The sequence below is a fragment of the Pinus tabuliformis genome, chromosome 7 (assembly GCF_031772625.1).
Source record: "Pinus tabuliformis cultivar Carrire ecotype Pingquan chromosome 7, CPIR1, whole genome shotgun sequence".
Taxonomy (NCBI): domain Eukaryota; kingdom Viridiplantae; phylum Streptophyta; class Pinopsida; order Pinales; family Pinaceae; genus Pinus; species Pinus tabuliformis.
The window spans coordinates 933,679,215-933,695,463 of record NC_142293.1 but is presented as its reverse complement, the minus strand read 5'-3'; positions in this window follow the sequence as shown (position 1 = coordinate 933,695,463).

Sequence of the window (16,249 nt, the reverse complement as noted above, 5' to 3'; positions counted from 1 at the left end):
CAGCCTCTGATTTTGGCCCTTTAAATTATATGCTCAAATGTATAATTATATCAACATACAATGCTCAAATTGCAAAAATAATACTACCATTGTGTCCATAACACCCAAAAACCCCTATATAGGCTCTTCTTGGGCTCAAAAAGGTTGAAAAATGGCCAAGTTAGGCCTTCTTCTTCATTTCTCTATTAACTATTCTAAAAATTCGCCCCTCTTTATAAAATGACAACAAAATTCAATTTTCGTGGCCTTGCAAAGTGAGAACTTCATAATTATAGGTGGTAGGTTTGGCCCACAAATCCTGTCGTCTTGGATGAAATTTGTCAGATGATTAGTTGAGCCCCGCGCCCCTATTCTCCGACCTCCGGTCGGTCACGTGGCATATAATATGACTGTGGGGCGCAAGCCACGGACCACGTGCCTCGCCGACCCCGCTCCTAATCACATGATATTGAAAAGGACCATGGGCAGGGTGCCACGCGTCTACCCCTCCAAAGTTTTCATCGACAGTTATGTGGTGTCAACAGAACTCGAGGCTGGGGCCTCACATCTCGCCCCTCCCTCCTTTCCACATGGTCATGATACAACATACAACTTGGGGCTAGGTTGGTCAGGCATTCTCGTTAGCTTGAACCTCCCCCCAAAAGTGCTAACACAACACTTTATTAATAAATTTCCTGCCATGTATTAATAAGAAACAACGCGTGGCTTAGTGGTAAGGCATTCTGTTGTGTATTGTGAGGTCGTGGGGTTGAATCGTGTGGAAGATCATCCTATCCTTAACAAAATTTTGGCCTCATCTAGAGTTCCACATGGCACCCTATGATTGGGCCACATGTCACTCTATGATTAGCTGAAAATAAATCACCACCAACCAATCAAATTGTGTCAACTGCCTATGTATGACCGAGCCATGTGTCCCATCCTGATTGGCTCCATACTACACAATCACCATGTTGATGTCAGCACCACGTCAACGTACAAACTGCCATGTGGCATTTGTACATTGCCTAGTCAACCCTACAAGTTGATTTTTTTACTGTTTTCCAAAACTTTAGAATAGGATAACTTCCTCATACTATGTCAGATTGAGGCAATTGAAGCAGCGTTAGAATCAGAACAACGAGATCTATGATTTGGCGCTAGTTTTGGGTATTTTGATCACTTTGATTTTTAAGCATATTTTTGATCCCATATATCATTCCTCCCCACTGGAGCTTTTGGACCACCAAAAGTCTGTTTTTTCTCAACAAGTAAGTGAGGGTATAACTCCCTCATTTTCCTGATCTCTTTCCACCTTTCTTTACTTGGATTGGTATCTTTGAGCCCCATTCTAAGATACTCCACATTGAATTTACGTGAAGTCCTTATCCTCCTGTCAAGAATTGAGTCTTCTTGCAACTCATTTAAATATTTAGGAGCAAAATCTTCTATATATGGAATTTGAACATTCTCTTCTTGATCATCAACCATTGGAGGCTCATACAATCTCAAGTTTTCCACATTCACATCAAAATAAATTTGCATGAAGGTGGCAAATCAAATCGGAAAGCATTATTACCAATATTCTCCAATATTTTGAAAGGACCATATCTAATTGAATTGAGATTTTTACCTTCACCTTGTAGTCTTTCCTTGCTGATGTACAACCAAACTTGATCTCCCACTTAGAAATCATGGTCAACTTGATGCTTGTCATGTCTTGCTTTGTACTTTGCTTTGCTTTTCTCTAACTGTTCTTGTACCCCTTGATGAACAAGCTGAATTTTCAATGAATTTATTAGCTTTGTCCACATCACTACGCCCATCTATTGTAATATCTTTACCAAATATGAAATACAAAGGAGACTTTGTCAAAAAACCGAAACAAACTTCAAATGGAGATACTTGTGTAGATGAATTCTTGGCATGATTATAGGCATGTTGGATGTAATGCAAATGCTCATCCTAAAGTTTGGGATGCTTTCCATAATATCCTTGAAGGAGATGCACTATTGTTCTATTCACTACTTTTGTCTGGTCGTCGGTTTGTGGATGAAATGTGGTGCTATTATTCAACTTTGTGTCCATGATTTCCCATAAACTTGACCAAAAATTCCCAACAAATCGCGAATTTCAATTAGAAAAAATAGAAGTGGGTAACCTAAAGTGAACCCAAGGTTTTTGGAAGAACATATTTGTGGCTGGTTCAGTTGTAACATGTTTCTTACATGGCATCAATACACACATTTTTCTAAAATGATCCACAACAACATATAGATAATCATGACCTTTCCTAGACATTGGTAGTCCCCCAACAAAATCCATAGAAATACTTTCCCAAGGACGAGAAGGAATAAGAAGTGGAGTGTACAAACTCAATTTCCAATTACTTCATTTTCTAGTAGCGCAAATGGAACATTCTTTCACATATCTTGAAACAATTTCATTCATGTGAGGCCAATAACAATACCTCTAAATTTGAGCAATTGTTTTGCCTACACTAAAGTGACCAACAATAAGAGAAGTGTGGGCTTCCCTTATGACATTGACTCTTTCACCCTGTGGAACACATAACTTGCCAGGATGATACAACGACTTGTTATGAACATGATAATCTAACTCTTCAACATGATTTCCCTTACTAAAAGTTGCATAAACATCTTTAAAATCCTCATCTTGATCATATTTTTCAATATAACTTTCACAAATGACTCAGTTATGCTTAAGAATAATGGATGCAATAAAAATAGTCCTTGAAAACATATTTGCAACTTTGTTTTATATAGCTTTCTTATACCTGATTACTAAATAAGATTGTTGTAGGAATCCCATCCACCTGAAAATATATAGCTTGTTGTAGCTTGGTTTGCAACTGTAAATATTGCAAAGGCTGATGGTCAATATGAATAATAATTTCTTTAACCATCAAATAATTCTTCGATTTCTTTACGCTTTTTACCAAGGCATACAACTCTTTATCATAAACTGGATAGTTAATTACTGCATTGGTAAAGGTTTTAGAATGATAACATATTGGCTTACCATGTTGCATCAAAATTGCTCCCATATCATATTTGCTTGCATCAATTTGAATTTCAAATGGTTGCTTAAGATCTGGAAGTGCTAGAACTGGTGATTTATTGATTTTATCTTTTAAAGTGTCGAAGTCTTTCTGTTGATTGCCTCCCCACTGAAAGACGTGTTTCACACTTGTCAAAACATGCAATGGTGTTGCAATGAGTGAGAAGGTAGCTATAAATTTTCTCCAATATTGGGTTGCTCCCAAAAGCTCCTAACTTTTGTTACATTGTTGGATTTAGGCCAATTCACAATGACATCAACTTTTTAGGGATCAATCTTCAATTCACCCCTTCCTACAGTATGACCCAAATAAATGAAAGAGGTTTTCCCAAATTCACATTTAGACATCTTCAACACAAATTTTTATTTTTCAAGACATCTAGTACTTGTTTGACATGCTCTTCACGAGTCTTAGTGAAAATTAGAATATCATCTAAGTAGACTATGACAAAATCATCAAGGAATGGTCACAAGACGTCATTCATAACTCTCATGAATGTGGTGAGTGCATTGCAAATCCCAAATGACATAACTAACCATTCAAACAAACCTTGTTTTGTCTTGAAAACAATTTTCCAAATATCATCTTTAGCAATCCTTATCTAATGATAACCGCTTCACAAATCTAACTTCGCAAAGTAAACAACTTCCTTTAACTGATCTAACAAATCATCAATGTAAGGAAGAGGATAATGATTCTTTACCATGATCTTGTTCAAATCTATGAAATCCACACACATGCACCATGTACAATCTTTCTTTGGAACCAAAATAGTAGGAGAACCACAAGGAGATGTGGTAGGACTAATGACTCCTTTGTCAAGCAGTTCTTGAATTTTCTTGTTGATCGCTACATTCTCCAAAACTGGCATTCTATACATGCCAATATTTGGAAGTGGCGCATCCTGTTACAAGTGAGTCTCATGTTGGATTCCTCTTTTTGGAGGCAACCCATCAGGTTCTCGAAACATCTTGTCATAAGTTTTAATAAATTAAACCAATTCATGCCTGAGTTTAGAACCACATCCTATGAAAGCTTCAGATTCAACATTATCTTTAGCTTTAATCATCAACAACACAAAATTCTTACTAGAATTTACAAGCCTTTTCATCTGACCAAAAATAACAAGTGATAAGTTCATCTCCTTGCGATGTGCTCTAACAATATACTCAACTAAATCTTTAAAAATATGATATTTGTTCTCATGACGATAGAATATGGCTTTTCGGTCATACAAGTATGGACTCCTTAAAATAATGCAGCAAATATCAAGTGGTACAACATCAAGATCTACCTCATCTATACAATTAGCAGTGATGGCGAATTTGAGTTTACATTTTCATGTCACTTGTAATTTGGAATCATCACATACCCAACCCAAAGTGTAAGGTTTAGCATGAGGTGTAGTTTCTAGATTAAGTTTCTTGACAATTGCTTCCGAGATAAGATTGACTTGGGATCCACTACCAAACAATGTATCAACTTTTGTATGTTTTGTAATGACGCTGAAATGAAAAATCTCACTTCTTTCTTTATCATTTTGAGATTCTATAGGCTTACTAGAAGGACTAGTACTTGCATTAGAAGTTATACCTTTCATTCCCATGGTTGTGATTTTGGTTTTATCACCTAAATCAGATCCTAGATCTTGTTGAGTTGTAGCAATATTCTTTTGTTTCCCTTTGTTATTGAACTTCTTTGGTCTCTTTTTTGGATGTAATTTCCAACAATGGTCTTCATCATGGCCTTATTTTGAATAATGTTTGCATGTAAGTTTCTCTCCCTCTTTCTTAACAATAACATCCTTTTTGCCTTTGCCTTTGCCTTTAAACTTCCTCTTTCCTTTGTTTCCAGATCTGAAAGGTTTATTGTTATTATCTTGAGGAACATTCTTGCCTCTTGATTCTAAATGAGTTGCCTGAACACATACTTTATCTATATTAGTGGGATTAAACATAAGTATAGTACGTCTCAAATAACTATGTAATCCATCTATTTATTTAAGGAGAGTATCTTGTGGAGACAAAGCAACACCCAAGATTAAAGCTCTTCTTCTAAATTCTTGTGTGTAACTTTGGACACACTGAACTTTAGCTTGTTTGACATTTTTCCAGTTCATAATTTATTTTTTCATGTAAGCTAATGTATAAAATTGCCTTCTTAATGCATCTATAAAATCATTCCAAGAAGATATAATTTTACCACTTTTCTTGAAATCTTCTTGAGTTATGGTCTCCCACCAGATGAGGGTTTCACTTTCCAAGTGAAGACAAGCAAGTAGGATCTTTGTAACATTATTATAAATCATTTGAATCCTCCAATAGACTTCAATTTCATGAACCCAATTATCCGACTTTTCAACATTTACTTCCCCATTGTACATAGGCAATTCACACTTGACATCAAGCTTAATCAAAGGAGACTTAGCATGTCCTTTTGGAGATGGAGGAGGAGTAGGTCTATGAGATGAAGGAGGTGAGGATTGAGGTGTAGGAGGAGGTGGAGGTGGAGACTTTCTCCCATCACCACCATTGCCTTTTGGATGATTAGAACTTTCTCCTTGCAACCTTGTTGTCCTCTAATTGTACAACACTTTCACCATTACCTTTTGGATGATTATAACTTTCTCCTTGCAACCTTGTTTTCCTATCATTATACAACACTTTCACCATCTCAGACATATCATAAAATACTTTCTAAAAGTTCTCTCATCCTCAGACATTAACTCTTTTCATTCTTCATGTGCCATCACTAGTGGAGTTTATGGATTTTGTGACCTCCTTCAACCAATTTGAGGGTCAGGTTCTTCAAGCAGTCCTTCTACTCAATACAACAAATCCATATGATTAGCTCCCTTTTTTTCTTCCAAGAATTGTTTTAGTATATTTTTCTCCAATTTTTTTGAAAACTTTGGCACTATTTATCGGGATGGCACAATTTTTGGAGCTGCTTTCACCGACCAAAACATTTAGGCATTGATTAAGGGAAATAATAGTGTCATAAATATCAATGGAAGTAGCACTAGCAATAGCACTGGAAAATAGTGCCAAAATTAGCATAGTAAATAGAGCCATCAATTTCCCCATAATTAGTGCCAGTGATAGCACCGAGCTTAGTTCCTTTTTTTGCAACTACATTTCATCCCTGGTTAGCTCCCTTTTTAGCCCTAGAATTAGCACAAGATGTGCCTAAATAATTTATTAATTGAGGTGTTGGGGGTTAAGTGGATAGGGGATTTGAGGATTGTGGGATTTAGGGTACAAGGAGTAAGGGTTAAGGTATTAGGGGTTAGTTTTTAAGGGATTAAGGTTCAAGAGCTAAGGGATTTGGTGCTTACGGGTTAGGTAGTTTAATGGTTAATGGCTGGGTTGTTTCAGGTTTGAATGGTCTGTCGAAGCTCATTGTTACATTATTACATTTCAGTTCCTATATTGATGTTTGATAATTTAATTGAGTTTAAATTACTGCATAAATTATCGACTAGGCTTGTAAATTGATGAAGTGTATGTGCAACAATTGTGCTAGGATTCTTTAATATATGAGTAAATTGTCAAGTTAAATTAGGATGTTTTCATGCACATGATTCATCTAAGAAATTGTCACTCTTGTAAGAAAGGAAAATATCACACTCACATAAATAAACTAAATTAAAGTGCATAAGTAAATAGCAAAACCAAACTCAAATTCTCTTTACGTTTGCAAAAAAGAAAAACTAATCTAAAATTGCAGAAATCAAATATCACACGAGCACAATTAAATCTACTTCTTATTGACATACATGAAACTATTCTTAAGTACAAAAATAAAATAAAATATCACACTACCAAATATGAATCACACTCATAAAGCCTTGGAAGAATTATACTTCTAATTGCATTTAAATGATTCTACTCTTCATGTGCACACTAGATCCTTATTTAGTTTATTTCCTTCATCCTTCAAATAACAAAATGATTAAGTCTATAAAAGAAGTCTTTAAAAAACTTTTTCACAAAACTCTATTCGCATTGTCATAAACATTCACTGAAAGGCAAAACTAAAATATTAGCAGCAATAAACTAGTGCTACAAAATTTAAGATGTAAAACTGGAATACTAACTAAAAACAAAATAAGACCTTACAACTCTAAGGGGGCCCTCCTGTGAGTTGAAGGTAAGCAACGATTAATAAAATATTAAACACTCATCAACGCAATACACAGAGGAGTAATCAAGCTTTGATTTTATAAATGCAAAGAGTGTTTTCAAATAATCGGTCTGTCATCGTTGTGCCGAGAGGTAGGTTTTATAACCTCCTTCAATAAACTGTTTAGAGGTTTTTACGCCTATCCTACTCGATAGAGATCCTAAAAATGAAATAAGATAATGTGAGATAGCTATTCTTCATGATTTTCTACAGGAGAAGTAAATCATGAGGCAAAATATCAACTTCATTCTTATCATCAATTTTCTCGCTCACCTAATTTGCCCTGGGCTCCTTTGCTACTGGGTTGACTTCCACATTGACCTGCTCATACTGTACCCTTATCATCTTGCTGGATCATGAAGATAGGTGGATATCATTATGTCGGTTTTAAACTACCTATCCATATATTTAGCTCCTTAACTAGTATTTTGGAACCTACATATTCTTCAAGTAAGCTGCATAATTGATCATTAGCTACAAAATTGGTGTAATCTGGTAGCTTATGCAAATATTAAATCAAATAATAAGGAAACAATGAAACCATGAATAAAAGATGATTAGGTACTTATTATTTCCACTAACCTTACTAGATGACACCTTATTGGGGTTATTATGATAAAAAGGGAAGAAAATGGAGTGTAAGTAGTTTAGGGAAGGTGTAAAAAAGAAACAATTTTGGTCTTCAACATTCCCCTACATAGAAGATATTGCATATCCTCGTGCACAAAACTTCAAATTTGTGACCCACTTTGTCACTGAGCTCCCTATGAAACTTGAGCAAGAACATCTAAATTAGTATTCTCTATTTTTCTAATTTTTCTTTTGGTTGCCATCCTTGGTTTCTTCATTAAAATCCTGCACTATAAACCCTTGATTTTACCTTTGAGAAGTTTATTTTGAGCCTTTATCTTATTTTTTTCTTGTATCAGTGGCAAATATGTAAGAGGATATTATCATTTGGAGTCCTTTGAATGTCATTTTGTACCTTCATTGCTTCATGCTCCTGCTTTAGAAATTTGTTTAACACTTCTAATTCATAAATTTCCCGTTTCAGAACATTTTCAACTTTAGATTCTTCTGGAGGGCTGAAATGAACTTCTTTACACATAATTTCTTCTTGGTTTGAGGATAAGTCAACAATTTTTCCTTGTTCTTTCTGTTCAAGAGATTCTATATAGTCATAGATCTCTTGTTGAACAAGGCCAATCTCTGGTGTCTTCCTTGTTGGTCTAGCAATTGGAATAGCAATCAGACTAATAATTTATGGGGTTTTCCTTGTTGGACTAGCTATTGGGATAGTATTTTCTCTGATTCTTCTTCTAAATCAACAAAACCTGTAGATTATTTAATGGTCAATTTCATAGGTTGTGCACTTCTTCTTGATGGTTTTTCAGTAGTGAGAGCTTGTTTTCTCTTGCTATTTTTGTTCTGCTATGTTCCTTATTTTGATGGACTTGCATACATGTCAACACATTTATTCCTTTTAAGACTTTCTAAAACATTCGCAAGGGGAATTTCATCATTAGAATCATTTTATGTGTGCTCATCCCGTGGAATTTCCTGTGCAAGTGTTTCATTTTGCAGCTTAGGGTTTGAGGGAACTTTTTGGTGACTTCTCCTTATCTTGGAACCAAACCCATCTTGCTCAACTTCCTTAGAGTGAATTCGAACCAAAAAATCCTCTCAATTATCTCCTTTACTCTTCAAATGGGCTTTAATTAAGATTTTTACTAACTCATGATGATACAGGGCACTATCAATTGACTAAATTTTTCTTTGAATATTAGCAGCCATTTTTCTTAAACTACATATGGAAAATTGGTTTCATTGCCATCAATGAAATGCATCATTAACCGAGCCTGGTAAAAGAACATATTTCCAAACCTTCCCTCACAAGTTATGAATTTCTAAATAATTAACAATAAATTCCTCCAGTTACTTTTTAAGGTTGTTACTGGAATTCCTTTCTTAAAAATGGAGATGTCCGTTCCTGGGTTTTTCAAGATGATTTCCCAATATTCTCTTTGATTTTGCGATTTGTAAACCAAATTTCCCGGTTTCTCGGCAATCTTGTAGCTTTTGTCATGAATGAATTTGTTAAGACTAGCCTAACATCTCCAATTTCCGCTTCTATCCCATCATATGCCTGACAAAATGACTTTGTAACCTCCTTATCGTGCCCATCAAACTTTTCACTAAACTGTAACCACTGTGCCTGCTACAATTGTTGTTTCACTTGTGGATAACCTTCAAGAAACTTGACTCCGTTTGGCTCAAAATTCACAATGATTCCCATGGTGAGGAAGCTTTAGCCCGTAATTTCCCTTTTTGACATGATTATAGAGTGTAGGAAGGATGGGAATGGAGTTTAGGTAGCTGTTGAGAGGGTTTCAACAAAGATAATAATGCAAAGGAAATGGGATGTGTACGAGAGAAATGGAATATATATGGATAAAGGTGAATGAATTGAAACGTTAGCAAGGTTTGAATGTCATTCACATTTCGTGATTTTATGCATTGAATGGCAAAAAAAACAATATTATGTTATGACAAAGGTAATCATTACATAATATGGTGGAAGCAACGGTTATAATCATCCTTTAATTTCATAACTCAATGTTGATCCTTAATTATTTAACTAATATTTACATACCTTTCATTCTACCTTACTAATTTCCTCTTTTTGTAGGTTGATTAGGTTGCTTTAGCTATATCTCCATTCAGATTTCTTTTACCATAATCTTCCTTTGCTTTGGCTGTGATCTGTCAAGTCAGCTACGAAATTTCACGAGAGCTGTAGATTATAGATAATTTTGTAGTTGTCTTATTTCTGCAAAGAGGAATAAAAGAAATGGGACAAGAATAGGGAAACTATAAGAAAATCTATGTTGCCAATAATTCTTGGTTTTCAACTTAGATTTTTTGTATAAACATGGCAACAATGTTGGTTATCATGTTTATACAATTTTTATTTTATTTTTATTATTTTTATTTATGTGTTTTTTTTTGAAAAATAAATTAGAAGGCTTAGTTGGAGAGGAAGAAGAATCTTCCTTGACCAACTTCAAAGATTATCTTGCAGATTTCTTACGAACTATTCCTTTATTAATGGTTTATGATATACTCGTAATCTATGACCATTTACAAGGAAAGTTACTTTTTCTTCATCAATAGTTTTAATTCTGACTGCTCCATTATCAAAGATAGTTTCAAGCTCATAAGGACCGAGCCAATGAGTATTGGATTTTTCCTTGAAAAGTTTTAAATTTAGAATCAAAAAGAAATTCCCAATCACCATGTTTGAACTTCCTATCTTTGATAAAATTATCATGCCATCTGGATCTTTGTTGTTGAACTATATTGGTTTTGTGAATAACATCTTGTTGTATCTCATCAAGCTCATTCAATTGCTCCATTCTTCGTTTTTGGGCTTCTGATAGATGAAGACCCAATTTGACTATTGTTTTGAAGGTATTTATTTGGAACTCAACAGGAAACAAGACTTGCTTCCCATAAACAAGTTCATAAGGAGTATGTCCCATTGTGTTTCTCCATGTGGTACGATATGCCCATAAAGCTTCTGGAAGCTTTTTTGCTCAATTTCTTCTATGAAGATGTACAATCTTGGTAAGAATTGCTTCAAGAACTTTATTAGTAGCTTCAACTTGTCTGTCTTCTTATGGATGATATGGATTGGACTTCTGATGTTTGATCTTGTACTCCTCCATTGTCTTTTGCACCAACTTGGATGTAAATTGAGTACCTTGATCTGTCACAATTTCCCTTGGGACACCAAAACCAGTGAAAATATCCTCAAAATAAATGAAACCACAACATTTTCAGTAGCAAAAGGAAGTTCTTTAGCTTCTACCCATTTTGTGACATAATCTCTAGAAACAATAATGTACTTTTTTTGTCTTGATGGTGAATTGATTGGACCAACAAAATCTAGAGCCCACTTTTCAAAGGGTTCAATAAGTACTTGAGGTTGTAGAGGCATCTCATTTCAAGGAACATTCTTTCCCATTCTCTGGAAACTATTACATCTCTTAACATATTCTTTGGAATCTTTAAAAAGAGATGGCCAATAATATCCTAAGAGAAGGATAGGCGGTCCTTTGATCAGAAAAGTGTAGATTTATAATGATTAAATCAAGCCCTGTTTTGTACACTTCCCCATTTATCCATGAATAAGATGCACTGGTTTGAATAACTTTCCTTTTCTCTCGAGGAGACAAGTATGATGGTAACTTCCCTATAGCCAAATAATTAGCAATATCTGCAAACCAAGGAGATTTAATAGATACTGCAAAAAGGTATTCATTAGGAAAATTATCTTTTACAGGAACATCCTTATTATCATTTTGGATTCTAGACAGAAAATTAGCAATTGTATTCTCCTTTCAAGGCCTATCAAAAATAGTAATATTGAATTCTTGTAATAACAATAACCATATTGTAAATCTTCCATTAGTAATTGATTTAATCATTAAATATCTAATTGCAGAGTGATTTGTATGAACAAAAGTTTCATAACTAGTGATATGGTGTCGAAACTTATTAACGGCATGTATGACAGCTAAAAATTCCTTTTCTGTTACAGTATAATTTAACTTTGCAGGAGCCAAATTTTTACTTGTATAATAAATGACATAAGGAGTCAAATATTTTTGTGCTAATACAACTCCCAAAGATGTATCTGAAGCATTAGTTGAAATATGAAAAGGAAGACTTCAATTTGGTCCTCTTAAGATAGGTGCTTCATAAATCTTTTTTGTCAACGTTTCAAAATATTTTTGGCAATTAAAATTCCAAATGAATTCACATTCTTTTGTAAGTATTTTGAAAAGTGGAGAGGATATCTTTGTGAAGTTTTTTATGAATCTTCTGTAATAACTAGTCAAACCAAGAACACTTCTAACATCTCTTTGACAAACAGGAACTCATAATTTAGAAATAACTTCTACTTTAGATGAATCCACTTTAATTCCATCTCGTGAAATGTGGTGGCCTAAAACAATTCCCTCAGTGAACATCATAAAGCATTTTTCATGGCTTAATGAGAGATTTGTTTCTTTACATCTAATGCAATTTTTTTCTAAATTTTCAAGAGCTCCTCAAAAGAATTAACATAGAGAGTAAAATCATACATGTAACCTTCCACTCAATCATGAATTAGATGAGAAAAAATGCCTAAAACTACCCTTTGGAATGTTGCAGGTGCATTAAATAATCCAAAAGGAAGTACCCATTAAGCAAAGGTTCCCCACGGGCAGGTAAAAGTTGTTTTGTCTTGATCTTCTGGAGATACTTGGATTTGGTTATATCCACCAAAACCATCCAATAAAGAAAAACATATTTTCCCTACCAAAGTATCAAGTACTTTATCTATAAAGGGAAGTGGAAAATGATCTTTCAAGGTAGCTTTATTCAATTCCCTATAATTGATGCATACTCTCCATTTTCCATTTTTCTTTGGAACAATCACTAATGGTGAGACCCACTGATTATCTGATATTGGGTAAATGAAATTCACATTTAAGAATTTTTGTAACTCCTCTTTAACAATTTTCCTTCAATTTGGATTCATCCTTCTTTGGGGTTGTCGAATTGGTCTCGCAATTTCTTCAATATAGATATGATGCATATAAGTATTATGATCAATTCCTTTCATATCAGTGTATTCCCATGCATGGGCAGAGGAATGTTATTGTAACATCTTTATTAGTTCTTTCTTTTGGGATTATTCCAAATTATCATTAATGTTCAAAGTTTTCCCTGGAAAGATTTCTATTAAAGAATTGCCAAACTTTTTCCATAGAATGTAAAGACATTTGATGTGAATCTAAATATTCAACATTATATTGTTCTTGAAAATTTTGGTTTTGTTCACAATGTGAGGAAGAATCATTATTATTCATTAGATTTAAAATTTGATCTTCCTCATCTATTTGCGAAGTCGCAAATATTGGTTGTATATCAAAATCTTCATTATCGTCACTTATCCAAACTTCACTTTCTACTTCTATTGTTGTTTTTGCATGAGGATATAGTGTGAATTTCTCAGTAGACCTTCCATCACAGATAAACATATCACCATATCTACAACTTATAAAAGCATCAGTTGTAGCTAACCATGGTCTTCCTAGAATCAATGGATGTCCTCCTAAATTATTCTTGGGAGTTAAAATCATAAAATTAACATGATATTATCAAGAATATAAGGAGATAGATACATCTTCTAATACACCATCAAGTTTGATTATAGATCTATCTTCTAATTGTAATAATGTTGGTGTGTATTAAAGATTAGAAAGTTTTAATTGGTCCATGGTTTTTTTACTCGTGATATTGATAACTGATCCTAAATCAATCAATGTGTTTGGAATCTCGACACCATTAATGTGTGTTTTCACAATGGGACTACCTGGATCTAGATATTTTTGAACTGTTGGTTTTCCCATCATAATATCTGCAATTTTTCCAACTAACTGAATTTTTTTAACTTCTTTTCTTTTTCTTCCTGGTTTTTTAATGCTCAACTCCCTGATTGTTTTTGCAAATATTGGTATTTCCCTTATGGATTGTAACAAAGGAATTTTGATGCAAACATTCTTTAATTCATTTAGCATATCATATTCAAGAAACACAATTTGTTTTTCTATTCCTTTGTCAATTTTTAGCCTTTCAGGAAAGGGTGGATTTTGAACAGAAACAAAAGGTTGTTCTACAATGGGAGTTGAGTTTATTGAGGTATCATGTATAGGGGTGCTCTCTTTTTGAGGAATTTCTTCTTGATTAAGATATGTTTCTTTTTCAAGCGATTCATTCTCTCCAAATTCCTGAATAGCAATAGATGGTAACTTATTTTCCAAAACTCTACCAAATCTAAGTTGGACATTGTTTAGATCTAATGGAGCTATCATGAAAGCTTGGAAATTTTGACCTTCTATATTGTAAACAGGTTGTGAATTTTTATTATTCGGATTTGGAAGTGGTTAAGCAGGTAGTTGATTAGATTTTTTAGGGTGTGATGTGGATGGTAATTGAAGTGGTTGATTAGAAGGCTGAGTTTTATTTTGAAATTGTGGAAAATTATTTGATTGAGGAGGGTAATATGGAGGTTGATATAGAATAAATGGTTGTTTAAATTGATTATATTGAGGATTCATAGGAGGATACTACCAACCATGTGTCCATAATGAATTTTTAGGTGGAAAATTCTAACAAGGCATTGGAGTATTCCAATTGTTCTAAGGTTGTACAAATGATTGGTATTGAGGATTATGACCTTGTACCATATTTAGCTCTTGTGGTGGCCATGGTCTCTTACAAATAAAACAGAGTGACTCAGCTTGGCTTGCTTCAATTTCATTTTACAAGACTGCTTTAAGTCCAGGAATTGAAGGGCATTCCTTTGTGATATGAATTTCTTCACAGATAACACATATTTCTACACTATCAAGAGGACATTCTCTTAGAGCATGCTTCTTCTTGCATTTATGGCAAAAAAATGATAATGTAACATTTTCAAATTTTGCTTGTTTTGAACCTTAAGAGTATCTATTTGTTCAGTAATACTCCCTAACATATTTGTTTTGAATTTGTCAAGAAAATTGCCTATTTTTGCTATACTTACTGTCCCAACTGCATATTTATTAATCCTAGACATAACAGGGCTCTTGGATGTTTTCCCAGTTCTAGCCTTTCCTCTTGAAATCTGTACACACAATTCACAAATTTCTCTTAATGATAACTGAGAAACATCTCCTTTTCCCATTAAATTGAGAAGATCTACCCACTCATCTCTAATGGATTTTAGCAATAGAACTTTCAAAGTTTTTTCATCTAGATTACGCATTTTATCCCTTTTAATATTATAAGTCTTTCAACGAAATCTTCAAGATTTTCATCCTCTTTTTGCATAATTTTAAAGACTTCATCTATAAGGTTATAAGGCATACAATAGTATTTGTGTTTTTATAAGAACACTTTTTTCATTTATTCCCATGTTCTTATGGTATGTGTTCCTAATCCCATAAACCATTTAAGTGCTCCGTCTTTAAGAGTGGCTGGAAACAATTTCAATTTTTGATAATCAAGCAAGTAGTCATAAGATCTACACAAGACTTCAAACTCAAAAATAATTTTGCCAGGATCCTCATGTCTTACTCCATGGAAATTAGGGAGGATGGAGGGTGAGATGTTCTTCATTGTAACTGTGGTATCTTCATCTAAGATGGGAAACCCAAAAGGTTATGGTTCTCCTCTACCACCTCTTCCTCCACCTCCTCCTCTACCTCCCCCTCTACCTCCTCCTCTATTACCTCTTCCACCTCCAATCCTAAATTCACCATTCAAATTATGTACTTATCCTTCTCCTTCCCCTGCCATTGTAGATTCTTCAGAGCTAATGTAGGGTTCTTCAATTGGATTTTCTAGCTCCTCTTCTGGTTCTTCTATCAATGGAATAAAATAAGTTTCTTCTTCTTCTTCACTAGGGACTTCCAGTTCTTGTCCTAGAATTAGTTCTCTAGTTGAAGACAAAAAGATTACTCCTTCGGTTAGGGATGTAGGTTCGTTCACTACAACTTCAATAGAATAAGTTGGTGAATCTTTTGGTTGGATTTCAGATCTTTGTACCTCAGGAAGCCTAAGTCTACCTGCAAATAATGGAATATGAGTTTCGGTGGATGGTGTATGTGCACCAATTGTGCTAGGATTATTTATTATGTTAGTAAATTATCAAGTTAAATTAGGATGTATTCATGCACATGATTCATCTAAGAAATTTTCACTCTTGTAAGAAAGGAAAATATCACACTGACAGAAATAAAACTAAATTAAAGTGCAGAAGTAAATATCAAAACCAAACCCAAATTCTCTTTACGTTTGCAGAAAAGAAAAACTAATATCAAATTGCAGATATCAAATATCGTGACAACACAATTAAATCTACTTCTTACTGACATACACGAAACTATTCTTAAGTACATAAATAAA